This window comes from Pantherophis guttatus, chromosome 3 (assembly GCF_059756535.1).
Source record: "Pantherophis guttatus breed Tessera chromosome 3, ASM5975653v1, whole genome shotgun sequence".
NCBI lineage: Eukaryota > Metazoa > Chordata > Lepidosauria > Squamata > Colubridae > Pantherophis > Pantherophis guttatus.
Genome location: NC_142065.1, coordinates 47013095 through 47040995, shown reverse-complemented (window position 1 = coordinate 47040995; position 27901 = coordinate 47013095). Strand labels below are relative to the sequence as shown.

The following is a 27901-nucleotide window of genomic DNA, read 5'->3' as shown; positions in this document are numbered from 1 at the left end:
TTGCCTTTGAAACGGAGATGAGCACTGCCCCCTAGAGTTGGGAAGGACTAGCACATATGTGCAAGGAGAACCTTTACCTTTACTAATGCTAAGAAAGTCGTGATTGAGTTTTACATTCAATCTCTTTTTTATATGATTTTCATTGAAATTTTTGAAAAAAGAGGATAAAACAAATTACTAATAAATAAGAAAAAAAAGGAAAAAAGACAAAGCAAAAAGTGTAAGAAAGAAAAAAGTTGAAGAAAAATAAAAAAGAAAGGGAAAAAGTATACAAAACAGTTTCAATATTCTTCAGAGCAGTTATAAGTACAATTATATTTTTATCTTTCTCTCTAAAGTTATATCATATTGCTCTTCTTTCTATAATCTATTCTAATTATCAAAGCTATAAATCAACAGTTCATCCCCCCCACTTTATATTAAAAGTCCATAAAAAGTTTCCAGTCACCAATAAATGTAGATAGGGACCGCTGGGTCATAAAAAGGGAGTGTCTTTTCTCTAATAAAAGAAATTAATGTATCCATCTTGGCAAAATCTCTCAATTTTCACCAACCATTTTTTCATAATGATTAATGTTGAATCTGAGCATATAAGAATCTCATCACAATAATCATATATTGAAATAACCATGGCTTGTTTCTAACTGATCATCCATTAGTCCTCAAAGGAAAAGTTCTGGTTTCAATTGTTTTGCATTCAATCTGAATCTCAGGCTCCTTAAGATCCCCAGTTAGAGAGGAAAAAGTAGACCTCTGTATTTTAGAGCCATTGCCACACGATATGAACTCTCTCTCTCTCTCTTTTTCACCTTTTCAGTGTTGTGTCCTGGTGACTGCCTGGACAAGTTCCTGCAGTTTTTCTTGGCAAGATTTCGTAAACAGTTTTCAACTGCCTGTTTCCTAGGGCTGAGAGAGAGTGATTGGCTGAAAGTTACCTCGTTGGACTCTATACCTAAAGCAGAACTAGAATTCAGCTAGTCTCCCGGTTTCTAGCCTGATGCCTTAACTACTCCGGTACATCAGACTGGCTTTCTTAAAGAGAACTAATCTTCTCCAATTGGATCATGTGGGCTAATGATTGCGTGGACTATGGTACAACTTATCTGGAAGACAATAAGTTGTGTACGGCTGAAAAAATATACTGGGCAAGATGGAAAAGTAACTCAACTGATGTTCTGGGGACTTTCATTAATTATTGCAAACATGCTGCTTTGCAACTGGAATGCTTAATCTGCTCTCCTTTATGCACCAAAATGTGGTTTAATAATTCAACCATTCCTCTGAACTTATACCAGGCTGCCATTTTATCCAATCACCCTTTTTGTGCTAGATTGGGTCAATTTCTTTTCTTTTTATTCTACTGAAAGCCATGGCTTCCTCTTGGAAAATACAAATATCTACTTCTGGAGTTGTCACTCATCTAGCAAGCCCACCAGCCCCAATGCAGATGTCTTTCTGGTTTGTCAGCACTGGGATGGCTGTCAGAGCTCTGAATAATTCATCTGCTTTATAACATTTACTGGGATTTAGTGTTTAATAACTGTCACTCCAATAGATCTTTTTCTAATCCCTTCAGATCAGTTGCTGTAGCAATTTTAAATATTTAGCAACACAGTTTGTGTATTCACTGTTGGGGTTGCAATTTTCTTATAATCAAAGATTTACAAGACACTGCTCAAGATTTAGAAAGGATTGGAAAAGATAAAAGATATTTAGGGCTTGGAGTAGAACTTACTAGTGCTAGAAGATGTTCTGGAAGTCTTTCTCTGTCGGTCTTGTCTTCTCATTTATGGGCCTCTGCATTCAGCACTGAAGGATATATTATTATTTTTTAAAGTCCATTGATTTTGCACCCTTTTTCTCAAAAGGCAAGATCAGCTCTACAGTCTTGTTGACTTTAGAAGATCAGAAATAATTAAAATCCAGTTCTGGCCAAGCACCAGGTCAGGCCAGGGATTGGTACAATCTGCAGTTGCTAGTCCTAAGACTACAGGAGATGTGCCATCATGATGCCATCATGATTTATTCATCACTTGCCTTCATTTTGGCTTAAGAATTCAGAATTAATTGTCTTAATAAATTAATGCTGAACAAATAATCCAGCATAATAATTATGAATGTGTAATGCATACAGTATTACTAGAGCAAGTCCTGTTTCGAACATGTTTGGTATGTGGTATATTTGACAGAGCTTTCTGAGTTTGTTTGCAATATTAGAAATAATATGATTGTGTAAAAATTATAGCCACGTTCTTCCAGAATCTCTGCCCTTCCAAAAGTTTTATCTCACATGCATTTCCATAGTCTCTTGATTTGGTTTACACAGGGAAGTTTTCTGTTTCTGATATGAACTTTGAGGTTAATAACGTCTAAGCATCAAATTAGAGGCAAATAATTAAATAGTTGCTACTGGTGTAAAAAAAAAGAATCACAATTTGTTTCAGTCATTTGAATTCATGTTGCACATAATAAACGACACTTTAGAATTTGAGAAACAAAAACATGAAGGAACTGCTGATTTGATGGGCGGGTTGGTTTTATCTCTGCTGCCAATTATGCATTTATTGTGTTGTTTGGGTTGTTTTTAACTTGTTAGCCACTTGTTTTTGAGAAGGGCAGCATATAAATTGGTATAAATAAGTACTGACCAATATTTTGATCAGCATTTTAATTCTCATAATAGCTCACCAGACAGTAATGGAAACCTGTGAATATGAGTGAAGGAGTATCTCCCAGCCTTGTTTCCATAACTAGCATTCATGATCATCATCTTCCTCAGTAATAATATAAATGTAGCATTTAGATATTTTTCATAGAAGCCACCTATTGCGTCAGCGTTTTTATTGAGTTTATTGAGCAATCCCAAAGTCCCTTTTCTGTCATTCACTAGTAGCAACAAAACTGCTTTTGTTACCCCTGCGAGGTAGTCCAAACAAGAAGTACAACCAGGAGTACTAGCACTATCTTTATGGTAAGGTTACATTAACCAAAACTTATAAGTCAGGATACATGGATGAGCACACAAGGCACAAGTCTTTAAGGTGGGATTAAGTAGGCAACGCTGGGTCAGTCCTTCATGAGAGGTGAGGTTGTCTCTTTCGCAAGTAGTCTAGCTGACCAGCATTGTGTCTTTCTCCTCTCTGCTCTACGTGTCCTTGGATCAGGAGGAGGTGTGGGCGCCATCTCCTCCACATTGCTAATGGGTGGTAGCTGCTCCCAGTCCTTGCCTGGCCTCCTGGCCAACTTGCTGCAGCTGTGGCCTGCTTCACTCAGTCTCAGCCTGTTGCTCGTCTGATTGGCCCAGCTGAGGCTGCTCCATCTGGCTAGCATTCTCTGAGCCCCGATCCTGACACCGAGATATCACCAGTTGTCAAGTCTGTGGCTCTTCCTCCTGTCTCCCAAGTTGTTTCTCACATACCATTATAACTAGCTGTGGACTCCCATTTCCACATAAAGAATCTGCGCAGATGAGCTTGTAGCCAGATCTTGCTGGTTTCCTACAAATTGTCTGAACGCCCTTACCATTACCTTTGTTGCAAGTACTTCACAACAATTCCTTTATCCAAATAGATATAAAGAGGCTGAAATGCATATTATCTCCCATAGTCAGCACCTATTGGGAGAATAACCTTGTACTGGGTAATTCCTTTATCCAGCTATTGCTGTTTCAGCTAGGTATTTCAGAAGCATGAAGGGTTCTTTTGGGATAATTCAAGGAAAGGCCCTTTCTGATCGGCTGCCTTTCAGCTCTTAAAACACCAGCCTGGGAATGTGTGTGAACAAAATAACTGAGAGTACACTCCATATTAGGAAATTTAATTATTCTGAAAGATTAAATTTGTGAAGAGGCTGTGTGGTTTTTGTTTTGTTTAAGACATAGGAGAATTTTGCAAAACAAAGGCAAGCTGATGTGGGAAGACAGGCTGATGTGACTTAATTAAATGTTTGCTCCTCTAAAATAGAATTCATCTGCCTATCAACTTGACCCTCTTGGCTTTATCTCTATCAGTTCAGGAAAGGTCTCCAAAGAGGCCACAGCCATCAGCTCAGCTTTGCCTGCCTTGCCAGAGAGCTTTTATCTCTTTTCTCAAAAGTCTACCTGAATGATTGCTGAGCAGCTTCTGAGGGTGGATCAGCTGCCCCCACCACTTTGCCCCGCAACCTTTCACTGATTTCTGGATTGCATTTCAGCAGTGGGTAGCACAAAACAGCTAGTGCCTATTAATATTAATTTCTCATACACCTTCTTTCTCTCTGCAAATCAGAAATAGATTTTCTCCTAATTAAGATTTAATATGGCTCTGGAATGGCATGGCAGCAATGAGATTAATAAAAGGGCTGCATTCTGCAAGCAACATGATTGTGATGCAGCCTACAGGCAGATACGGAGGGCGGAATTTGAAGTTCCCAGGATGTTTTGCCTGGAAGGCATTTTTGTGAAGGATTTTTACTCCCTCCTCTCTTTTGGTTATTGTCCTTGGCAAAATGAGGGATGCTGTTCCTTCTTCTTCACATGACTGGAATCAGCACAGCTTCAAGCAAAATGCCTCTGAGACCTAAAAGTGAGCTTGTGATCAGGACTGATCTCATCTGCCAGTCCCTATTCCAAACCCAACCTAACCCAACCCAACCCAACCCAACCCAAAACAGTGATTCTGGCATCTGGCCGCATTGTAAGAAGAGAATTTTCCCTCTCCCCAAGCACTTTAAAAAAAATAAGATTAATCCAGCAGAATCAGACTATGGGTTTGTTTAATTTAGCCTTCCCAAGCTCAGTGTTCCTCAAATGTTGATGCTCTAGACAGGCTGTGCCTGATGGAGTGTGGTTCAAGGCAACCTCCAACAGCCAGCCCATTGCTTCTTGGAAAGCCACCATCTAACCATGAAGGTAGCATCCCTTCCCAGTTGTTCTGCTTTACACCTGAGATGTTGAGCGCAATTAGTAGACAAATACCAACCAATGTTTTGTGAACATTTTCTTTTATAATCTTAAAAGTAAATCTTTAAGATGGTGACTTAGTTTGTCACACAAAGTAGAATTATAGACATGTAAATCTAAGTATATTTTCTGCTTTGAATCTCCTGCCAATTATCTTTCCTAATTAATTGCAATTTCTAGTATTATAGGAGCAGAAGAGTAATTTTCTGTACCTATTTTCTGTGGGGAAACCAAGATTTAACCCAGTTTCAGCTACAGAATCACTGAGAACCCCATCGATCTCTCTCAGCTTGCAGGTTGTTATCCTTGGCAAATGATGGAGAAAGAAGTACTATTGATGCAACTCTGGGCTCCTGAACAAAGGATGGGACATAAATCTTTTGAATGAATGAAGACAGAAACACCACTCTATCACTGACAAATGCATTTAGTATGAATATACTATTTTTGGGACTGGGTCTGTGTTATAAGTGTAACCCAATACCTTGTTGCAATACCTTGTGAGAAATTATGAAGCTTGGGCAACCTACAAGGAGTTTGCCATGAGAAGCAAGGCAATCATTTGAATACTAGGACTCTGTGTATCTAGAGTTTGCAATCAGCAAATTAGCAGGATGGAAAGGAAAACATGGAAATAATGGAATTTGATTACATGATGTGATAAAGCAGATAAAAGGAGTTGCAAGAAATCAGAATAAGGGAGGGCAGAGTCACTCCAAAACAGAAAAGAAGACATAATTAAAACTTAAGAATTTGGAAAAGATATGCAAGGTATTCTGAATGAAAAAAAAATGTCAAAAGGTTGAGGAGGGAGAAGCAAATTTAAAGGGCTCTTTGTAGCACAGTTAGGCTTGACCCAGCCTGGAAGAAATGGCTAGGAAAAAGGAAAGGAAGCCTTGAGGTTTGTGAGGCAACCTGAGGTGATAAAAAGGGAATTGGAGATTTAAAGTGAGACTGAACGTAAAAGAGGAAAAAGGCAAAGCTTTCAAGTGAGAGACAGATGAGCCCCACAGCTTAAGAAGACAAAATAGAGATAAGTGATAAAGCATTCCAGTGAGAGAGAGAGTTAAAGAAAGATTGTCAGTCAGAAGCAATTTAAGAAAGGGGATATAGGTGACAAATCAGAAGGACTACTTGCGAACAAGAGGGAGTTTTTGTCCTGGTAGGAGGTCTGCCTGCAGCTTGGGTTCAAGGGAAGGGAAAAGGCGGGCAGCTTTCCCTACTCCCATAAGGAAACCAATCCAATATGCCAGATGGTGAAAGGATAGATGCCAAGAATGTGATGCCATCTAGTGACCATCATAGTGATGGTGAGGGGTGCCGCTGCTGCCTGCATTACCTCAGCTGATCATGACAGAAGTCTCAAGGACCAGATCTGAATTTGGTTTTGGATTGGGCCCAGTGAAGGCAGATGGAAGAGGAATCAAAAGGAGGGGAGAGGAAAGGTTGTTGAAATTGGTGAATATGTTTGGAGATTAAAGATACTGTTCATTTATTTTGTAAGCCTACCTGGATATTGTGTTTGTGAGCAATAGAGAGAGAAAGAGACTCTGTATTTTCAAACAAACCTACCTCAGGAATGAGGGTAAGGATGTGGGGAGATATTAATTCTCATCCAGCTCAGCAGTTATTGTTATGTAAAGTAGCTCTTGCAGTTCTGTGTTTATGTATCTGTATAAATCTGGCTGTGGCTGGATATGGGCTATTGTTTTAATGCAAGTGTAAAATGAAGCTGTTCTTAATTTGTATTCTACAGTTCAAGTAACAAGGTAAAGCTGTGTTGCTTGTTCATAACTAATTCTCCCTTGGTGGTGGTCTGAACTAACTCTGCTAATTCAGAAGGGCCTTTTAGAGCCCTTGTTGGTAGGAGAAGTTCAAAGGACTTTGATGGGAGTTAGAAACCCTGCTGGGAACTGGGAACCTCACATCTCTAATGACCAATTCTGGAGAACTTGGACTTTTCAGATATGGAAGTATCTTTCACATTAAAAACACACTGTTCCTGGTTTAAATTTTGCAGTGTTCAATAACATGGTCTAAACCAGTATTTTTCAATCCTGGCATCTTTAAAATATGTGGACTTCAACTTCATAGCTGGCTGAGGAATTCTGGGAGTTAAAGTCTACATATCTTAAAGTTGCCAAAGTTTGGAAACCAACCCACAAACTCGGAAAATGAATTTTCAATCTCAACCTATATCCGAGCTACAGATATTCGCCACTATCGCAAACTTCTGATTTATACTCAATGTGTAGAATCATAGGTCAAAATATATCCAGTCTAAGAAGATCCCCTATTCATCTCAAAAATCTTCTAAATCGTATTATAAAGCATTATTCTCTTTCTCCTTCTTTCTTGCCCCTAACTGGTCTACATGTTTAAAAAAAGTTTTGTTATAGACCAGAGGCTGAAATGAAGAGTGCAAGCCATGTAAGAGTAAATATATTGGAGCAAATTAATACAGGAGATGACCGTAAAAATAATCCTATAGAAATGCAGTGCAGACTGAATGTAGGACATGGAATAAGGCTTTTGGAAGCTTCCAATATGTAAAGTTTTAGAAACTGTATTTATCCACCCAGGGATTTTCTCCTCCTGGCTGTTCTTATTACAGGTATCCTCAACCTTGAAAGACTAAACTAAATGGGCCCTTTCAGCATCAGCGCCATGTAATCCACACTGATTCCAGTTTTTACTATCTATGGGTTGTCTATTACATATGAACCATCATGCCTAATATGTAGTAGCTGCTAGATTCAATATTAAAGCTGTAGTGCTGGATAACAAAACGGGCCTATTCTTTTTTTTAAAAAAATATTTTCCATTTTTCCAATTTACAATAAGCATTTTTAACAGTGTCATGTGTCATGTGTCTCTTACAGTTATCTACATTTATTTCTATACATTTCTATACAACAAAACGGGCCTATCCTACTGGTTCCAACAATGTGAAAGTATTCTAATCTCGTCTGCACACTTCTGTGTTGCAGCTAGATCTATACTTAGACATTCCATTTTAATCATTTCTTTGATCTGAGTTTATAACCCAGCCATGTTGTAATCCAGGTGTGTTCAACTCATTGGATAGCTAATAATGTGGCCCAGTAGTGGGTTTCAAAATTTTTTACTACCAGTTCTGTGGGTGTGGCTTGGTGAGCGTGGCATTGCTTGGTGGGTGTGGCTCAGTGGGCATGGCAGGGGAAGGATACTGTAAAACCTCCATTCCCACCCCACTCCAGGGGAAGGTTACTGCAAAATCCCCATTTCCGCCCAATCAGCGGACTTGGGAGGCAGAGAATAGATGGGGTGGGGCCAGTCAGAATTTTTACTACTGGTTCTCCAAACTATTCAAAATTTCCACTACTGGTTCTCCAGAACTGGTCAGAACCTCCTGAAACCCACCTCTCATATGGCCCCATAAGATCGTAAACTTTTAACATTATTATATAATTTTTTTTGAGATAGTTACTATATTATATAGTTTATATGCAGCCCAAGACAATTCCTCTTCACTCAATGCAGTCCAGGCAAGCCAAAAAGTTAGACACGCCTTTTGTAATCTTTAGCTTGCTCTGACTTGATTGCACTATGGTATGCTTCTGTACTACCTGTAATTTCAAATGATAACGGCTTTGGCAGGCACCATTACTCATGAACTGATAAAACATTAGCACTGCAAAGGAAAGCACCAGCTAGAGAAATAATCTCTAAAATCAGTGTACTGTGCTAATGCTTAGAAGAATTTATGTCAGAACATAAGTCGAGGTAAATGTATGCCCCAAGAAGCTCCTGTAGAGGAAATATGAATGGTAAAATTATATATGCACAAGAATATGGATTGTTTAATCTTTTTAAAATCCCTTCCAGCCCCATGGGCATGGGGTTTAGTTTTTCAGTTTACAGTGATTTAAATATTTTTATAATTGTGTTAGGATATCCAACTAGCAGAAAGAAATTTATATCTAAGTCTGGGTTAACTTTATGATGTTAAGATTAGAGAAAAAGGGCCTGGAAAATCATTTCATAAATTCACATTTTGACCATATTACTTGGAAGGACCCTTCCTTGGTCCTTTATCAGTAAACTGACAAATCTGAATGTTAACAGACAGCAGGACTATGCAATGCTTTGGATTTTGTTCCAAAGGAGGAGGAGTTTCAGAGCACATAGGCGTGCAAATGTAGCACCTGTCTGCAACTCTTTAAAGCAGATTGCAGGTAGTCCTCAACTTACAACAGTCTTTGTCTTTTACAACAGTCTTTGTCTTTTACAACAACGGCTGTTAATTAATTGCATTAACAGCCTACAAGAATCCAAAGAATAAATAATCGTAATCTTACTATGGTTGGCAAAAAGCCCAGAAACAATTTGCAGAGAACTAAGATCAAGAAGCGAAGAAGAGTGAACGAAGTTGTTCCCTGCAAATTGCTTCAGTCGTCATCCTTCCTTAAATAGGCTAAGGGAATGGCCAATTAGCCCCAAGCCTTACTCTCGAGGAAACCTCCTCCTGAGGAGCCACTCCTGCCTTTTGGCAGCTCTGCGCACCCGTGCATCGAGAAGAGGCTCCTCCTCTTTGTCCTCTTCATTTAAGGGAGCTTCTGGAAGTTCTGAAGACCCTGGCTGAATCCCCGCCTCTGGCACCACATCTTCTCCAGCCTCCACATTGTCCGACTCGAGTGCCAGCTGCACAGGCTGCTGGCGCAGCACCACACCAGCCTCCTCGCTGTATGAATCAGCTACTAGCTGCACAGGCTGCGTACGGGCCACAACAACTGACCGTTCAGTTACAACTGCACTGAAAAAAGTGACTTACAACTGTTTTCACAGTTACGACCTTTGCAGCATCCCCATGGTCATGTGATCAAAATTCAGATACTTGGCAACTGACTCATTTTTATGACAGTCACAGTGTCCCAGGGTCACTCTTTTGCAACCTTCTGAGATGCCAAGTCAATGTCAAGTCAGATTCACTTAACAATCAGGTTACTCATTTATCAACTGCAATGATTCACTTAACAACTGTGGCAAGAAGAGTGGTAAAATGGGGCAAACTCACTTAACAAATGTCTCACTTAGCAACATAAATTTTGGGCTCAATTGTGATCATAATTTCAAGGACTACCTGTATCTTTTTTTAGGATTATATGGCAGTTGCATGTAGGTGCTGCATTCACACTCCCACCTCTTCTTAATTATTGTCAAGTGCTACACCCTTCCAATTGAGAACCACATACAAACAATTCATTTCTGAAAATCAGAAACAGACTTAGCTTTCCAGTTTGGTACAGTTATTCTATCTGCATTCTCCTATGCAGAAGATAGATAATTCTTGACACCTTAGGGAATTCCAAATACAGGGGATATAACCAAGAAGGAAATTTGTATCCTTGATATGCAAAAATTACTTGCAAAATCATATTATTAGTCCTGTAGACTTCAGTCCAAAATGCAGCAATAATTGAATAAGCTCAGGCTGTGTTAAGTTAATCTTCCATGATCCTATGGCTGCACTTCGAGCAAAAAGACATGTATAATGAGATTTACAGCTACTGAGTTAGTACAGGCTGCAGCATTGCAATGGCTGTTGCAAGGCATAATTTGTACAATCTAAATAAATAAAGATAAAGCCCTTGTTAATTCAAGCTCAACCTTTGATGAGTTCATGGACACACTTATGTAGTTTTATGAGCAACAGTAAAGTCGCTTTATTGTGACTTATTTCACATTTTTCCAGTATATCCTACAGCCCTAAAATTCACTAGGGAAGGGTGTCCTCTAAGTCAAAACAAATTCAGCCTGTTTATTCCAACTACTGAGCAAAATTTATATTCTTTATTTAAGTCCCTCAGCAAATCTCTGAAGCAAATTCAGGGACCTTGGGAAAAGAGAAAAGGAGTTTTTATGGACTGAGAAGAGGCTAAAGAATAAAGAGAGTAGAAAAAAATAAATAGACTTTAGTGATGAGACTGATCATTTCTCACTTGTTTCTCAACAATCTAGAGTTAAAGATGAATAGCAGAGTTTTAAAATGAAAAAAAGGGTTGTAAAATAGTTCAAAAGAGCATCTTCAGATTAGATAAATGGTGTCAAGATGCTCTTAAAGGTAAACACGGACCAACTGATGCACATTGATTTTTTAAAAAAATCTAAACTTCATATATAGATTAATGTATCTGAGCTGCCAGTGAATAGGTCTTGGAGTAATTCCATGAAAACGCACTGTGCAGCTGCTATTTTTTAAAAAAGCAAATTCTTTCTTTCTTGTATTTTTTTTGGCTGACAATAAACAACAATATATAAATGTGCCTCTTATAAATCTATGGTGAAACAGCACTTGGAATAGCGTATATATTTCTGATCAGTGTAACTGAAAAAAGGATAACGTAGAGATGGAAAAGGTGCAGAAAGAAATAAAGTGTTTAATAGGATTAGAACATTTCTCTTATAAAGAAAGACTAATGTATTTAGGGTACTTTAGAATGAAAATTGATAAGAGGCAGGAGTATAGAAAATAGGAAAGAAGGTTTTCTTCTTTCTCTTTCTCTCACATTATTATTATGTTCTAATAGAAAAAGGGAAAGGAAGCACTACAATCTGAATATAATTGGTTTTACAGGTTTTTTTTTTTTAATTTCAAAAGATCATTGTCTACCCAGAGGCATGGGAGTTTGAGGATTCTTGTGGAGTATTGTAAGTGTTCATAATACTGCATTTTTATAGACAGAGAGCTCTGATGTTATTTCTAGGACCTGTTGAAGTCATTCACCTAACTTAAGAGTCATGGCCCCAAGTGCTCCTACCACCCATCACTGCTCCTACCACCCACTACTTTGGCTTTTATTTTCCATATCCTCCCTAATTCCTCCTCCTATAGGCCCTGGTATTATATATACAGTATCTACTATGTATAAACTTTGATTTATGGCTTTTAAAAAAGAATTCATTACAATAAATGTTGACTATGTTATTAGCAACATAAGATTTATGTGAATGTATATAAATTGCCAGGGAAAGAAAATAAATTAAGTTGTATCAGAAATAAAGGGTTAGTTAAAGAGAGTTGGTTGTTACTATGCTTAAGAAGCTACTTAAGACTAATTCAACTGGATTAGGAAGAGGGAAATTTAATTTGGCCATTTATTGGTAGTCCTCGACTTAAGACCACAATGGAGCCCAGAATTTCAGTCAAAAGTTATTGTGGTTGTAAGTTGAGGCACAGTGTGACAGATTTTATGACCATTTTAATGATGGCTATAAAGCGAGTGACTCCAGACATAAAGTAAATCATGTGGTTTTAAACAAATCAAGTTGTCATTAAGTGAGTGGCAAAAAATGTTGCAAATTGTGGTCAAGCGATTGTGGGATGCTACAACCGGTTGCAAACAAGAGCCAGTTATCAAGTGCCTGAAATGTGGCCACGTGACCATAGAGAAGGATATGGTCTTAAATAGCTTTTTTGAAGTCCATCTTAATTTTGAATGTCATTAAAGGACTGGTTGTAAGTCAAGCACTACCTGGAACCTTGTTGACTCTCAAAAGCTAGAAATGAGTATGGAGCTGTCCAGCATTTCAGCAGAGAACAGCCCTCCATAGTTCAACAGCTTTCAGATTTGCTAAACTACAACTTTCATCATCCCAGATAGCATGGCCAATATCCAGGTACGATGTCTGCTTCTGTTTAATATATCTGGAGAGTACCAGGCTGTGGAAGATATACCTAAGGATATGAACTGTTTCTCTTGTAGTCTCCTTAGTTGTGTAACTGTGTCTATGTCCTTTGAGCAAGATTACACAAAAGTCCTTTCCCACAACATATTATGTGCAGGTAAGATAAGAGAAAGTCTCTTCACCCAAAATAAAAAGTCTACTTCACCAAAAAGAAGTTATGATGGAAGATGATCCATCGGTTTTTGTGAGAGCTATGCCTAACATCAACTGAACCAATCTCTTGATATACAGGGCTGATAATTCTCTTCTGTTTGTGTTACATACCATAATTCCTAAATAAAGACTTGGACATAATGGCAGCCAGCCGAGCGTTCCTTGACTGCAGTTTCTGGGAGCTTTCATTACTCCAAATAATAGCCATTCTCTTGTAAAAGGAAAGCTCAGCAATGTTTATCCCTCCACCTCCACGCCAAAGTTTTATTTTATTCTATTTTTATTATGCACTTAAAGTGGGATCTGGCATGCAATCTGTACTTCCAGGGAGTTATGTATAATGTGTACAGTGAGAAAGCAGAGGATGGGGAGGTAATGAGTGAATATAAAAGTGCCCAATAGTAAAAGTAAAATAAATCTGGTGTACAAGAGGATGATGATACCTTTAGATGGAACAGGAGTGTACTCTTGCAGCCAGCTTTTAGACTGCAAATAGAACTATAAGTTATGCAGTAATTCTTTCCTATTTTAAAAGAAGTCATTCTTCACAACTTTTCCCCCCAATGTCCTTGTTATTTACTCAGGAAGAGGTATCTTTTTAAGGTACAATGAATCATTGCTGTATAAGTGGGAAACTATTCATAATTCTCATATTAAAGGCATTATTGTATGTCTGAACCACATTCTATTCTGGGGAAAATTCTTTTACAGCTGACTGCCCCTTTAACAAGCAAAGCATTGATTTCTCCACTCTTTGAAGGAAGAAAGGTTTGAGGCAGAATAGCAGAAGGAGATACCTAACATCAGTTCTTTGAGATAGTTAAGGTTAGGAGTCAGGAATTACATGGAATCTTGGAATGTACTTTAATGCTGTTAGGGCAGGGATCCCCAACCCCTGGTCTGTGGACCAGCACTGGTCCTCGGCATGTCAGAAGCCAGGCTGTGCAAAGAAGTGAATCCCCATCCACAGGATGCAGGTAGCAGATGAAACCACATCCCTTCCAGTCCATGTAAAAACCTCTCTTCCTGGAGCCCCAAAGGTTGGGGACCACTGAGTTAGGGTATTGTAACAGTATCTTGAAAGCTTGTCAACATCTCTATTTACTTCAACTTATACCTAACACAGTCAAGGTGGAGTTGCTTTGAGCTTTTTTCTTGTACTTTCTACTTTCCCAGGATTCATATATTTTCTGTAATGACTTGGCTTTATCTTCTCCCTTCTCCAAGTCAAAATCACACTCCTTCACACACTTCTGTGCAGGCATATGTGTACTTTACTTGTCAGTACTCCTGGTCTCATATAATGCCTTACATGAAGATACGTTGTTTTGTTGTTTGATTTGTGTGTGTGTTTCATTAAAAGCAGAATCTGGCAGTAGCAAGTTTCATCAAAAGAATTACAACAGAGGATAGCTTCATTAATACTTTCACTGGCATTACTTTGTTTCCTAGTCTAATTACACTGGTGCCTAAAATTGCATTTTGCTCTTTAGAGAAAAAACACAATAGTTGTTGCACTCTTTTTATTACACTTCAAAAAGGAGAGAAGGAGAATTATTTTGAATATAGGTAGTCTTTGACTTACAACCATTCATTTAGTGACCATTTGAAATTACAATAGTGCTGAAAAAAGTGACTTATGGCTAGTCCTTGTATTTATGACTATCAGAGCATCACTGTGGTCACATGCTAAAAATTTGGGCCCTTACTACTGGCATCAAATCAGGATGCTTGCAATGTTCTGAGGTCACGTGATCACCATTTGCAACCTTCCCAGCCTGTTTCCAACAAGCAAACTCAACGGAGGAAGCAGGATTCACTTAATGATTGCATACTGCACTTAACGACCACTGTGATTTGCTTAATGACTATGGCAAGAAAGGTTGTAGAATTGGGTGCATATCATATTAACAATTGCCTTGCTTAGCAATGGAGGGTCCCAATTGTGCTCCTAAATCAAGGATTACCTATCAGGTACAAATAACCAGGACCATTAATTGAGTTCAAAGCACAGAAGAGTTTACTTTTGTTATCTATAAGAATCTAGTCAACTAAGAGTCAAAGCTAAATTGGTATTAAATAGGGAATTTGGGGGGTGGGGGCTGGGCTTGGGTCTCTTGTGGCAATGTAAGGATTCCAAACTGCTGATGTGTTTAACTCTACCTTCTAGTTCTAGCTCAGCTTGTGCGTCTTCTACACAACCTGTACAATAGTGTTATATATTTGTCATTCATGTATTGAAATACACAGATAAATTGAAAAGATGTCCTTTGGAAAGTGAATCTTTCAAGGAGGGAAAGAGACACATTTGGTTAATTATTGGTATAGGTGCAGTTCCAATTTCAGAAGAGCGAAGACGATCACAATGATTATTCCTAGTTACAAAAAAATCCATCCCCACTTACTGTATTACTGTCCAGCGATTTAATTACTTTATCAATTCTCATTGTTTCATAGGTGTTCTAGAGTGTGAGTATCTTGAATATGAAGTAGCACATTTCTTTTTCCTTTTCCCCATCGCAGCATTTAGTAGAAACACATACTGGTGTTGGAATGTAGATATTGGGTAGGATGATACCCCTTGGAGAATAGGTGATGGCAGTAGAAACAATGACTGCTAAGCAGGAAGTAGACGTAAAGTTTGAAGACCCAGAGGATGTTTAAGAACAGAGGATTAAGTGTTGGAACTTTGATTGAACTCTGGATCATGCAGTAAATATTCTTGACACAAAATTTATATAAAACAAGCAAGCAGCACTATTCATTATCATACTACACTTTCTACCTGTGGATTCAGTTCAGCTTTGCTCTCTCTCTTTTTTTCTTAAAGGAAACTGAATTTAGAATTTTTCCAGTGTTATTCCACCGGAGGCCTTAATGAAAAATGTGTCATTTTGCAAAGGATGGACAAACTATGATGATGGTCTTTGACTACACTATGCTAAAGCTGATTGATTTTTTTGTTGTAATGGACTTTAAAGAAACGAATGGAAAACCAGTGGCTCTGATGCAACCAATCACAATGCCTATAATAGCAAGACTGTATCTTGCATTGTATTATTAGATTCAGGTGAACAACCAGGAACTGTATGCAGTCCAAAGGCTAATTTTTGTTCCTTCTAGAGCAGGCCTGTCAAATTGGCAGCCTGTGGGCTGGATACATCATGCACAGGCCATGCCCACCCCAGCTCTGCTAAGGCTAAAAATGTCACAATATGTTACGATACATCACGTGACGTAATCAAATTTGACCTCCGTGTGCTAGAGCTCTTCACTTTTAGTAGTCCTCACTTATTGGCCACAATTGAGACTGGCAACTTCATTGTGACACTTTTGTTAAGTGAAACATCATATGAACATTCCAAACGTATGTCACTAATTCTGTTGCAGTTGTTAAGTGTGACATCATGTGATCACAACTTGCGATTTATTGACAACTTTTCCATTGACTTGGTTTGTTGGAAGCGGACTGTGAAGCTTGCAAATGGTGATCATGTGGCCATGATATGCAATCATTGTAAAGGTGCAGTGGTTGTGAAGTGCTTGTTGTGTCCCATCAGCGGCCTGTGCAGCTAGTAGCTGATTCTGACAGCGAGGAGGCTGGTGTGGTGCTGCGCCAGCAGCCTGTACAGCTGGCACTTGAGTCAGACAATGAGGAGGCTGGAGAAGATGCGGGAATTCAGCCAGGGCCTTCAGAACTCCAGAAGCTCCCTTAAGTGAAGAGGAAGAAGAGGAGGAGCCTCTTCTCGGTGCATGGGTGTGCAGAGCTGCCAAAAGGCAGGAGTGGCTCCTCAGGAGGTTTCCTCGAGAGTAAGGATTGGGGCTAATTGGCCACTCCCTTAGCCTATTTAAGGAAGGATGAGGACTGAAGCAATTTGCAGGGAACAACTTTGTTCACTCTTCTTCGCGTCTTGATCTTAGTTCTCTGCAAATTGTTTCTGGGCTTTCTGCCAACCATAGTAAGATTACGATTATTTATTCTTTGGATTCTTGTAGGCTGTTAAGAAAGTTAATTAACAGCCTTTGTTTGAAAAAGACTGATTTAATTTAGTAAACTAAGGTTTGTACAGACTTTGTGTGTGCTGTGTTCTTTGGGGTCCGTAGCTGGGGCAGAACAGTGCTTGAATTTTGATCACATACAAATAACAGAGTTGGAAGGGACCTTGGAGGTCTTCTAATCCAGGCCTCTGTTTAAGCAGGAAACTCTGTACCATTTCAGACAAATGGTTGTCCAATTTCTTCTTAAAACCCTCCAATGTTGGAGCACCCACTTCTGATGGCAAGTCATGACTCTGAGGATGCTGCATATACTTACAAGGACAGTTTTAATTTTAAGTAGTCCTAAATCTATCATAAATTTGGTTGCTAAATAGGATAGTCATTAACTGAGGGATACACACGCACAAGCACTATGTATGAGTGTATGTGTGTGTGTATATTTGTGATTTTGAATCAACATTGACTCCAGGTGACTCCCTGGACATGTTTTCTTGGCAAGATTTTGGAAGTAATTTACCTTTGCCTCCTTCCTAGAGCTGAAAGAGAGAGACTGGCCTAAGGTCACCCACTTGTTTTGTTCCTAAGGCAGCACTAGAACCCATTGTAGTCTGGTTTTTAGCCTTCACCCCTACACCAAACTGGCTCTTCTATTTAACTAAGTACTATCTGAACTAAAACTCAGTAGCAATCACAGATTTCTGGCAATGCAATTTATGGGTGATTTCTCAAATGCAGGTGCTAGAATCAGCATACACATCTTTAGATATCCTTAATTCTTAATTAATTCTTAATTAAATTAATTAAACCTTAATTCTTCTATCGTTATTCTCTATGGCACCACTGCAATTTTGAAACAGAGGTATGAAAGATATTGAAGGGATGCCCTGTGATGTGGGTGGCAGCTCCATCTTCCAGAAGGCTCCAAGAGAACAGGCTGTCTCCAATGTGCTTTTTCAGCAATCCCAGTGGAAACATCCTCAAGATTTAAGATTAAAAGAAATCTAAAGGTTGGGTGGGATGCAAAACCAGGTTTTGTATTTGGAATGTTGTTTCTGTAAGCTGCCCAGAGTCACTCTGAGTGAGTTGGGTGCAGGGGTGGGTTCTAATTACCTTTACTACCGGTTCGCAGTGGGGCCGTGTGTGTGCTCTTCTGCGCATGCGCAGAAGCATTTTGATGACATCAGGGTCAGTGGGCGGAGCCTCCCACCAGTTTTACTACCAATTCTATAGAACCGGTGCAAACCGGAGGCAACCCACCACTGGGTGGCATATAAATAATTTTCTTAATAAATAAACAAAAATTAAAGTGTAGAAATTAAAAATTAGAAAAATTAAGTCCATAAATTGTTTACAGATTGAATTATTTTTTTAAAAAAATCTAAATGCAAAGTTATTTTTTGCATTGATGTGTACTTGCAGAATTTGATTTGCTGTTCTTCTAAAGAAGTGCTATGTGACTTCCAGTAAAACAAAAAACAAAAACAAATAATGTCTCCTGGCAGCTGTTATTGTACATAAAGCCAGCTCCATATACTTTGTAGAGATATAAAATTTAGTGATGCTTAACAGAAAAACAGCTGGCAGGGAAGAAAAATCAATAGTTAAGGTATTCTGTAGTAAATTATCTTTCAAAATTGTTGAGCTTTATAGTATTTCCAGCAAGTATGAAACAATGATACAATCTAATTGCTGCATTTCCAGCAATTTTTGCAATATGTATTATTTTGGCAATCAACAAAATATATCAGCAATAAAACATCTTGCATCACTTTTTCAGTGTAGTATTCACAGCAAATTTGATACTTATCTTCCATTGATATTTCCATTGTTGCATATTAATTGTCCCTTTACATTCTGTATCCATTTAATCATACAATCTCTGACTTGTAGGGTTTCTGAGTCATATTTCAGTAACAACTTACAAATCAGCCCAAACAGATGTTCTGAGTTTTGTGTTACAAGGGTTTCAATTTCAGTCAACTCTCTTTTGTAATTTGTTTTGCACTCTATTGCTTATTTGAATATACTGTAAAAAGTAAAGTGGGTTTGACCATCCCAATGAAAGAGTCTCAAAAGATCTCATCTTTGTTTTATTAAAGATTAAGTCTTGCAATTGTTATAAATTATTACCTCTCCATAGATACATTTTGGTAGATACACGTTCATAACAATAAATATTTAGTATTGAAGCAATGGGTGATAAATCCATACCTAATTTTCTTCTGTGCTTATCCCATCATTTTAGTGGGCTGATTATAGTTGTGCTGTAATATAATATGCACCAGTGGTGAAATCCAATTTCTTTTACTAGTGGTTCTGTGGGCGTGGCTTGGTGGGCATGGTATGGCTTGGTGGGCGTGGCTTGGTGGGTTTGGCAGGGAAAGGACACTGCAAAATCTCCTTTCCCTCCCCACTCCAGGGGAAGGATACTGCAAAATCCCCATTCCCTCCCCACTCCTGGGGGAAGGATATTACAAAATCTCCATTCCCACCCCACTCTGGGGCCAGCCAGAGGTGGTATTTGCCGGTTCTCCTCCCTGGTTGGGAACGGCAGGCAGCACTGGGTAGGCTCAGTCAGTAGACCAATCAGGACCGGGTCTGCAATGAAGCTTAGCCCCGCCCTTCCTGCTGCTCTCTCCAGTTTATCAACTTGGTCGACTTGGACAGTTTAGTCTCCTGCCTTTCCTTGCAAAAAAAAAAAAAATCCTTTTACACCAACAGTTCTTTTAAGAACTACCAGGGCAATCAGGCTGAGCCTCTTGGCTTGAAGGATTCTTCCGGCCTCGCAGACGGCCGAACGACTGCCTGCGAGCAGTCCCTCAGGCTGGGCCCACGAGTTCGCTCCGTAGCCCTGTCCTGCACCGCACTCGCCCCGTTGCTGCTTCGGGCGAGGCTTGGCTGCATTCTAAAAGCCTTTGCTTAGCAGCTCTTCACAGATCCTTTGCTGGCCTTGATCTGTGCATTTTGCTGGTTCGAATTCTTCTCCTGGCACGAGGAGTGAGTACTACGGGGCCTCCCTCCATTCTACCCCTGACCAAAAGCCTGATTGCCAAGATGGCAGATTCTCGTTCCTCTAAAGCTGGGCGTGGGGCTGCTTCCCAAAATTCCAGGAAACGCCACAACAGCGATCCCGGGGAGGGGACTTCAGGGCAGCAGCGCAGCCACAAAAAGAACAAGGTGGCCTCTGTCCCTCAGCCTAAAGCAGCTCAGGCCTCAAAAGATGAACAACGCAGGCATAGGGCCTTAGAAAGGGCTGTCCAAAAGGCACAGCTTCAGGCTTCCAAGGATGCCATGGTCCCCCCTCCTCAGGCTTTCCTTCAGGAGCCCTTTTCTGAGGCCTCTCACCGTCATGCCCAGCCCCAGGCCTCCTGCAGGGAATCACTTTCTCCGGATCGACTTGACTCGAGGCCTTCTCCCTCTTCCAGCACAGCAGCCATTTTGTTTGCCACGCTGCCCCAAGATGGCCACCGTCACAGCCTTGACTCACAAGTACGAGGGGATCCAGTTCTCTCTGACTGTCAACCCCCTCCTTCTCCTCCTCCTCCGCCCCCTCCTCCTCCCCCCTCCTCCTCCTCCCCCCTCCCCCCTCTGCCAGTTCTGATTCTCTGCCTGCCATAATTTCACCTGCCCTGGCTTCCCTCATTGCAACAGCGATTTGCCAGGGGATATCGGAAGGCCTCAACCAGCGTGCAGAGTCGGTGGTGTCGGATTGTGCCAGTCATGTCAGTCACTTGTCGCACAGGAGGGAGGATTCGCCCCATCTGGACAGACCTTCCTCCCCAACCTCTGCTAGCCAGGTCTCTCTTTCTGCTGAAGACCTGGCCCTAGACCAGGAGTGGTCTGATGATGAGGGCCTTGAGCCTGACCAGCCAGCTTTCATTGGCCTTTTCAAACCCCACCTTTTTCGCTCCTTACTCTTCAAGGCTCTCTCTGTTACCAAAATGTTACCAGCTTCTGCTTCCCAGGCTACTGCTTCAGCCTCTGATGATCCATCTGCTTCTCTTTTTGCAGAACAGCCTGCCAGAGTGGACACTTTACCAGCACCAAAACTTTTCTCCGATGTGGTGAAGAGGCAATGGGCTTCCCCGGGCACTGGCCCCTTGCCCAATTCTCAGGATAAGAAGCTTTATGCTATTACTAATGAATTCTCTGACTTGTTACAGGTGCCAGTAGTGGATGCACCAGTTGTAACCTTAGCCTCTTCCACCCACCTTGCTGGTCCTCCTGAAGAATCCCTGCGCCCTGAGGACAAATGAGCCGAGCGAACCCTAATTAAAGGACAGCAAGCTTCTGCATGGGCGGTAAGGACCGCCTCGGCGGCATCTTTCTTCAACAGGGCCTCCATTCTCTGGCTGAAGCAGCTGCAGGATCGCATTCCAGCTTCTGACACACGTTCTCACCAGGACATTAATAAAATTCTTGCTGCGGTCGAATTCTCGGCCGATGCTACCCTGAACACGGCCCGTTTTGCAGCCAAGGCTATTGGATCTTCTGTCTCCTCCAGGAGGCTCCTCTGGCTCTGCCACTGGCAAGCCGATGCCAGGAATAAATGGCGCCTAGCAGCTGCCCCTTATGAGACTAATAATCTTTTTGGTTCTTCTCTCGATCCTATTTTGGTTGAGACCAGAGATCACAAGAAGGTTTTTCCAGTCTTGTCTCGCAGGTCGGACTTTCGCCAACCAGCCTACCGGAACCAGTCCTTTCGTCCCTCTGACAGTGGCTCCTCCTTCAACCGCTCCTCTCGCAACTTCTCCTCCAGGGGTTTGCAGAATCAAGACTTTCAGGTCAGATCCAGTTCTAGATTTCCCCCTAGAAGGCCATTCTGTGGCGGCAAAGGTCACCCCTTCCGCAAGCCTCGTTGATCGGCCTCCAGACTCCCTGGTGGGTGGCCGTCTTTCCCTTTTCTCCAATGCCTGGGACGCCACTACCTCTGATGTTTGGGTTCGTTCTACCATTAGGGAGGGTCTTCGTTTGGAGTTTAGTTGTTCCCCTCCTAGGGTTTTTGTCCCTTGTTCGGTTTCTCAGGACCCTTCTTCCCGTGCCCGTATGGCTTCTGCTGTTGCCCATCTTCTCCAGATCAGGGCCATTGAGCCTGTTCCTCCTTCAGAGAGCAGGTCCGGTTTCTACTCCCGTCTGTTTCTCGTCCCCAAGTCCTCTGGGGGCTGGCGTGCCATTTTGGACCTGAAGTCATTGAACCGTTTCATAACCTACCGCAGGTTCAAGATGCACTCCCTGCAAACTATTTTGGAGTGCATTCGTGAGGGTGACTTTCTTGCCTCGGTTGACTTGACCGAGGCCTATTTGCACGTCCCCATTTTTCCACCCCACCGCAAATTCCTCCGTTTTTATTTTAAGGGCTCTCATTATCAATATAGGGCTCTTCCCTTTGGCCTCTCTTCGGCTCCCAGGGTCTTTACTAAGTTGATGGCGGCCCTCATTGCCCATATTAGGTCCCTCCCCATTCATATTTTATTCTACCTGGATGATATTCTTATCCTCTCCTCCTCCCTTCCCGGGGCTCGGCAGGATGTCTCAACTTCTATCTGTTTGTTTGAATCTCATGGTTTCCTAATCAATTGGGCCAAAAGTTCTCTGACCCCCTCAACCCGTCTCCAGCATTTAGGGGCTGTCATAGACACTGTTTCATCTATGGTGTTTCTCTCACCGTCACGCCAGTCCAGCTTATCTGACCTGGCTTCTCAATGCCTGGAAGGCGGGCCCGTGTCCGTCCTCGTCCTTTCTTGTCTTCTGGGCAAAATGGTGTCCTCCTTTGACATCGTCCCCTGGTCCCGTTTGCATAGCAGGCGCCTCCAATGGTTCCTCCTCCCCTTTCAGCGTTCTCTGTCTGTTTCCTCGTTGCGCAAAGTTTCCCTTCCTTCGAAGGTTTTGGACTCCTTAAGGTGGTGGTCTTCTTTGGCACTTGCCAATGGTACCTTGTTTAGGGAACCTCATCGGTCGGTTCTTACTACCGATGCGAGCCTTTCCGGCTGGGGTGCGCATTTAGATTCCCATATGGTTCAGGGTCTTTGGACTGAAGCGGAGAGGGATTTTTCTATTAATCTTTTGGAATTACGGGCGATTTTCCTCGCCTTATGTCATTTTCTTCCCTTGCTTCAGGGTAAGCACGTCCTTGTGTTAACCGATAATGTCTCCGCCAAGGCCCATGTTAATAGACAGGGTGGTACCCGCTCTAGGTCCCTTTTCTATGAATCCCTGCAACTCGGCCTCTGGGCCGAGTCTCACTTAGCCTCTCTAAAGGCTTCTCACATTTCTGGCAAGTCTAACATTCAGGCTGATTCTCTTAGTCGCAATTTGGTGGACCATTCTGAATGGCAACTTCACCCTGATCTCTTCCTGGAGCTTTCTCACCGCTTTGGTCTTCCCGAGGTGGACTTGTTCACTTCCCACGTCAACCATCAGGTTCCTCGTTTCCTTTCCAGATTTCCGTCCCCAGAGGCAGAAGCGGTGGATGCCCTTCGCTCTCCCTGGCCTCGGGGGGTGCTTCTTTATGCTTTCCCTCCCCTGCCACTCATCGCCAAGGTCCTCAGGAAACTCCTAGCGGAGAAGTCGGAGCTGGTCCTCATAGCTCCACACTGGCCCCGCCGGCCCTGGTTTTCGGACCTGGTCTCCCTGTCCACAGCCAGTCCCTGGCGAATACCGGACGATCGAATTTGCCTTCTGCAAGGGGCTCTGGTCCATCCCGAGCCCCAATGGCTACAACTAACCATTTGGAGACTGAACGGGGATTCTTGACGAGGGCCAATATTCCTCCTGCCGCCATTAGAACCATCCAGGCTGCGCGGCGCCCTTCCACCGCCCGTATTTACAAGTCTACCTGGCGCTCCTTTTCATCATGGTGCTCGGCCCGCCAGGTTTGCCCGACTTCGCCTTCGGTGGAGCACATCATCGGTTTTCTCCAGGACGGCTTCGACTCCGGCCTTGCCCCCTCTACTCTGAAGCGTTAGGTCGCGGCCTTGGCTTCCATCTCTGCATGTGCTTCTCTGACAACTGTTACCAAGGAGCCCTTGATCCGCCAATTTCTGCGGGGCGCTTCAAACCTGAGTCCTCCGGTCATTCACCGTTTCCCTACCTGGGATCTCTCAAAGGTTTTGTCCTCCCTCACTCAATCGCCCTTCGAACCTCTCCGGACGACTTCCTTGAAATTTCTCTCCTTTAAAGTGTCGTTCTTGGTGGTGGTTACATCCGCCCGTCGCATCTCCGAGCTGGCCGCTTTGTCAATCTGGCAAGACTTATGTGTTTTCCATCACGACAAGGTAGTCCTCTGTTTGGACCCCACGTTCCTTCCCAAAGTGAACTCTGTGTACCATCGATCGCAGGAAATCACCTTGCCCAATTTTTGCCCTCACCCGTCTCACCGGCTCGAGAAAATGTGGCACAAGCTCGACGTCCGCAGGGCCTTGCGGATCTACCTTTCTCGTTCTGCCTCTTTTCGTAAGACGGAAGCCTTATTCGTCTCGTTCCAACCTACTACGATGGGAACCAAGGTTTCTGCTCCAACCTTGGGCCGATGGATCCGGGCCACAATTGCCTTTTTCTATGAGTCACAATCGCTTGCGGTTCCCAACAGGGTGACTGCACATTCCATCAGGAGTGCAGCCACCTCCGCTGCTTGGGCTACTCAAGCGTCCTTGGAAGAAGTCTGCAGGGCGGCGACTTGGTCTACCACGACACCTTTTATTAGACACTACCGTCTGGACGTATACGCGTCGGCTGATGCGGCGTTTGGCAGACGGGTCCTGCAATGGGTTCATGTTTCCTGATCTGAGGCTCGCCCGAGCACTGCCCTCCCATTGGACATCAAGCTTTGGTATGTCCCAGTGCTGCCTGCCGTTCCCAACCAGGGAGGAGAAAGGGCGTTGGTCCTACCTGATACGCCCGTTCTCTCCCGCGGGAGGGAACGGCAGGCAGCCCCCTCCCTATTGGGGCTGCGCCTTCGGGTGTCAGGGCGGGGTGGGTTGTACTTACCTTTTCTTTCTATCAGCAGGAGACACACAACAGTCTGCAGTGATTACCTCGCCAATAAACTGGAGAGAGCAGCAGGAAGGGCGGGGCTAAGCTTCATTGCAGACCCGGTCCTGATTGGTCTACTGACTGAGCCTACCCAGTGCTGCCTGCCGTTCCCTCCCGCGGGAGAGAACGGGCGTATCAGGTAGGACCAATGCCCTTTCTCCGAACTACTCAAAATTTCTGCTACCGGTTCTCCAGAACCTGTCAGAACCTGCTGGATTTCACCCCTGATATACACTTCTCTTTGTATTCAACCAAAGATCAATACATCCCTTTCTGGCAGTCTTGATCCTCAAGTAGAAGTGATCCAGTTGTAGGGTGATATAATCCAATCTGTAGTCCAAATTAAAGAATGGCAATAATATCATATTATTATTTGATATTACCAGGCTAGCTCATTTTTTCACATTTTTCACAATTGTAAATTTAACCTTTGGTCTTTTATTTAATTAAATCAAACTAGTTAATTGACAAGCTACCTCATTCTTTCACATTTTGCACACTTGTAAATTTAACCTTTGGTCTTTTATTTAACTAAATCAAACTAGTTAATTTTTTTCTCACTCATTTAATATTTCTCTTCAATTTAAGATGTTTAAGTAGAACTCTAGGAGTACTCTGTATTAATATGCTTGTCATGTTTGTATCCTCCAGCATCCACCTTCACCTGACTTCTGAACTGAACATAAAGAGAACTAGGTTACAGAAAGTCATTTCATCATCTTCTTATGCGACAACATCTAGAACTGACTTATACCTGGCAGTCAAAAACATACCCCTTGTGCAATTGCTTCCTCCCATGAGCTACATAGTGGCCCATAAGTCCCAATAAGCAGGTCCTATAAACTTTTGCAGCTATTATAATTCACAGCACGCAGTTCATTCTCTGACTATTCTTTCCTGATTAGTGATGTTATCAAGGCACCACTTTCAAGCTAGTAATTCATGGAGGCAAGTCCAGGCTGACTTTAATGGGACCTTCACTGATTTGTAGCTTTTCTGATTCACCGGCATGCAGGTGAGGCAGAAAGCCATTTCAGACAAACACAAACAGGACATCTGTAATGAGAAGAAATCCAAACAAGAGGGGCTAGAAGGAATTTTAAAAAAATGGTACTCATGTTTATTCCAGCTGTGATGCTAGAATTCACAAGGTCAGGCTATTTGTCCTTCTAGTTTAATACTTGCTACTTGATTATTGGTAATTAGAATCAATCAATAGTTTGAACCTATGATTGATTTCATTACAAAACGTCTTTGTATCCCTGGGCAATGGATCCTTTATTAAATATTTAATTACTCTTGAAAGTATTAAGGTATATACCCCCAAAAGTTCACATTACACCTGAGGTATCACAACAATAACAAGTATGTATCTCTGCCTTGCCTTATCTGTGATTCAAGAGCTTCTCTTGAAGCTCTGTCTCTGATAATGTACAGGTAGTCCTTGATTTACAACAGTTGTTTAGCAACCATTTAAACTTATGATGGACCCTGGATTCAAAGTTCCAATGGTTGTTCCCTCAGCAGTCACGTGACTGTGTTTTGGGTTCTTGGCAAATGGCTGACATTTATGGCCATTTTCAGTGTCCCATGGTCATATCACAGCAATTTCTGACATTTTTGCTGGAAACCAGAGTTGCTTTCTTGTTTTCAGGAAAAACTGCCAATAGTAAACAATAGGTTCATTTAACAACTACTGCAAAAAAAAAAAAAAGTTGTACAATTATGTACAGCCATGTGGTGACCTGCTTTATGACCACAACATCAATGGCATGGCAAATTTTTGTTTTTGTAAAAAAATTTCTTAAAAGTAATACTCCCTTAAAGTATTTTAAGGGAGTATTGAAGTCTGACATTGACATTTGTCTTCAAATTAGAGTGACTTTTGAGGTTGGTCTCCTTAACCAATTACTTTTCCATGGTGACATCATGGAGAGATTATGAAAGAAGAGACAGAGAGAGGTCATAAAATATACATTAAAATACTAATTACTGCAATGCCACCTCGTTATTGCCTGTGCTTTCTTTTGTGCCTGATTTTTTCAAACAACCAAATTCTAATTTGTTTTTTTGATGATTCTTTCAATCATTTGTTATACTTTTATGTATACATAATGATGTAAATATGATATATTGTTGCATATATTTACTGTTAACCATAACATTTGATGATGGCTGTCCTTATGTTAACCAAATGCTTTTATTGTACTTTTAGGCAGCAGAAATATTCTGTTTGGAAGGAAAAGAGACAAGAAGAAGAAAATCTCAAACAAACAAAAACATATTTAAAAGAACTGTGAAAAAAATTGGCTTTACAATTACTATTTGCCTCACAATCAAACATAAGCACAACAATTAGCTTTGTAAAATTAAAAGACTACGCAGTGAAAGGCCAAAACAAAATGTCAGGTTTTCATCAGTCCTTAGTATTTATTGTTGTATTCAGTGTGTAGAATCTTCTAATGAAGTATTTTCTGAAAGGGTGATTTCTGAGGACCATGTCCACCTGTGTAATCATAAGCTCTTCACAGAGTTTAGTTGTCTGAAAAAAATTTTAAAACTATGATGGATGCCATGGCCAAACATGGTATTCTAGATTGTTGTTTGTTAGAAATAGGATGCTTTGCAGAGCCCATCATGTATTGGATATTTTCAACAAACCTAGTTCCACTGGGATCTTAAAGCAATGGTCTATAATGTTAAGTTCCTCTTTCAGCTCTGTAGAGAACAGCTATTGTTTTGAATGCCTTCAGCTCTTCTGAGGATGTTCTCTGGAGTGCAGCTAATCTTTCCTAAAGGAAACTGCACTAAAATGGGCACAAAGGATAATTTAGTGCCAACAATTAATGGAGCTCACAATCCATTTACACATACCCAATGGCAATTAAATTGTGATGTGCAGAAATCAGAAGCAAACTAGTCTTTGTTTCTGTGTTGTTGTGTGTTAGTGTTGAAGAAAATAAGCATTTTTCCATGGAGGTCATATATATTTACTTCTGAAATAATAATAACAAAACTTATAGAGCAACTTTCTCTAATATTGTGTGATTC

The 27901-nt window shown here is 41.5% G+C and overlaps 1 long non-coding RNA gene across 1 annotated transcript in view; it reads left to right on the top strand.

Annotated features, from left to right (window-relative positions):
• LOC117663903 (uncharacterized) overlaps positions 1 to 27253 on the top strand; it is a 36704-nt gene extending 9451 nt beyond the window's left edge. Inside the window, exon 3 of the long non-coding RNA XR_009622094.2 lies at positions 27066 to 27253. This is a non-coding gene — a long non-coding RNA (uncharacterized LOC117663903). The remainder of the gene's footprint in view (positions 1 to 27065) is intronic.
• The last annotated feature ends 648 nt before the right edge of the window (positions 27254 to 27901 follow it).